The sequence below is a fragment of the Pteropus vampyrus genome, unplaced genomic scaffold (assembly GCF_000151845.1).
Source record: "Pteropus vampyrus isolate Shadow unplaced genomic scaffold, Pvam_2.0 Scaffold575, whole genome shotgun sequence".
NCBI classification, from domain to species: domain Eukaryota; kingdom Metazoa; phylum Chordata; class Mammalia; order Chiroptera; family Pteropodidae; genus Pteropus; species Pteropus vampyrus.
This window is the reverse complement of record NW_011889356.1, coordinates 315,160-317,644: the sequence shown is the minus strand read 5'-3', so window position 1 is coordinate 317,644 and position 2,485 is coordinate 315,160.

Here is a 2,485-nt window from a genome sequence, read left to right as displayed (position 1 = left end):
GTGTGTGTGTGTGTACTTTTAGAGATATTTATATATAATGCCAGTCATAGGCTGAGGAGATTGATCTTAGAGATCCTATCCCTCAGAAAGCATTCTGACAATAATTCAATTACTTCTGTCAAGGTGTCCAATGAAGTTAGAGATGTGCCACATCTGACTAGCTGGCTGGGCTTTAGTTCATTCCTAGTGAAAAAATTGTCTAAGGGGAAAATTTCTTAGTACGTAAAACTGAAAAACAGAACTCATATAGTGTATAATCCTAACAATGCTGTATAAAAATGCAGCAAAAATAGAGTCAATTATACACTGTCAAAGCTTTTCTCTAAACAGCTGCCTAACAGAATATGACAATTTTTCCTACGATGTAGTAAAAAATAATAACAAAAAACTTTCTCACAATGCCAACTACACAGGGCTGAATTCATCAACACTTTATTACCTTAAACTCAATTGTAAGAGAAAAATAATATGATGTAACTTGTCACTTTTTTCTTTTCCCGGTTTTGTTACAGCGATACATTAAGATTTGGGCGCCTGCTAGTGTGTTGTGATCTACATTTAATGATCTTAACAAGGACTTAGTAAGACATTGTTCATTTCTCTTGCGCTGTCCCTGAGTGGGGTGTTACATGAACAGTGAGCCCCAATTATATCATAGTGTAATTTACAAAGGAAGAAAAAAAGTTCTTTTCATGGCGTGTTCCCCAAGGAGACTAGGAGTATTGTAACAGTTTCTTGGCTCTGCTTTGCAACAATATAATTAGCTATAATCTGAGCATTTGCATATAGTACATAGAGCAGGAGTAATTCTCAGCTTGCTGGGTTAGTATGTAAAATGGTCTTTTATAAGACGGTTGCTCTGATACACCTAATTTTACTTAGCACATTTGCATCTATGTTGTGGCTGAACATTACAAATGGAAATTGTCACTCTCAATATGGAAGCAAAATGAGGAAATGCATCATAATGAAAGGTAATTTTTTTTTTTTAACAGATTTTAATCAAGGGCCTACTGTGGACTCAGAACTGAGACAGAATCCTTATGCCTTTGAGATAAAAGTCTAGACTTTATTTTAGTCCAAACTTTGTATAGCTTTGCAGCTAGGCTTACATTACATACACCTTATAATTAATACTTGGCAATGCCAAGTCCTCCAGCACCCTAATATCTGGAGCTTCTACTCTAAGCATAGGTATTTGCTTTCTTAAACAAACAAAAAACCACTACTTTAGGGAATCGAAGAATAGATATGAGAATTTATTAGTTTGCTCTCTTTCTTGTAAACAGTTCACTTTTTCTTTCTCTCACCCTTAACCACCAAACTTGATGATTGATAATAGGTCCATAAGCTAGGCACATGAGTTGATTTCACCTTAGGGAGTGTGTGAGTATGATTCCAAAATGTAAGGCAAAAATCCCAGACATGCTTGCCCTTGAAAATCCCACAGATCATACTCAAGAAATTTGAGAACCACCATTATGAGAGGTCAATGGGAATTTATACAATTGAGGAAGCAGTAGATTCACAGCAATTTTGCATTTCAGGCTTTCTCCAGGGCACACCCTAATTGTGGGTGGAATCGCCTCACATTTAAGTACTTATCTCTCAGTACCCCTATCTCTCCATCTCTCTCTCCATTCCATTTCAACAGAAGGATTTAGTTGGCAATAAGCATCACCCTCATTCACTCCCACCATCATTTCAGCACCAGCACTGTGCACGACACATGGTAGGCACTGGGTAGGTATCTATGTAAATAATCAAAAGGATTTGCTAATCCTTCAAACTTCAGCTATGGGAAATATGCTAGAAAGACTACGGTGATATTGAATCCCAGGAGTATTGTTCAACCTCTCCATCTTACTACTTTGAAAATTCAAAAGATGATAGAGATGAATCACAGATGTGTTTTCTCCAAAATTTGATTTATTTCCTTATTGCAGGTTTGGGAATGTTAAATTCTATGTCTCTGGAATAGATTGGAGTTGAGTTTTGGCCAGCCAATATGCACTGATTGAACTTTGGGAGTCTTAGACTTCTAGAAATGTAAAATGTTAATGCTACAAGGACTCTTAGAGAAAATGGAATCCAGGACTCCAAATTCACAGGTGAGTGTAATAGATTAGGTTGTGCCCTCCCAAAACATCAAATGTAGAAGTCCGAACTCTAATACCTCAGAATGTGATCTTATTTGGAGACAGAGTCTTTACAGAGCTAATCAGGTTAAAACGAGATCATTAGGGTCGGTCTTAATCCAATATGGCTGGTTTCCTTATAAAAAGAAAAAACTTGGACCCAGAGACTCATAGAAGAAAGATAATGTGAAAAGACACAGATAGAAGATGACCATCTATAAGCCAAGGAAAGAAACCTGAAACAGATCCTTCCCTCACAGCCCTCAGAAAGAACCAACCCTGCCAAAACCTTGCCTTTGGACCTGTAGCCTCCAGAACTGTGAGACAATAACTTCCTGTTTTGTAAG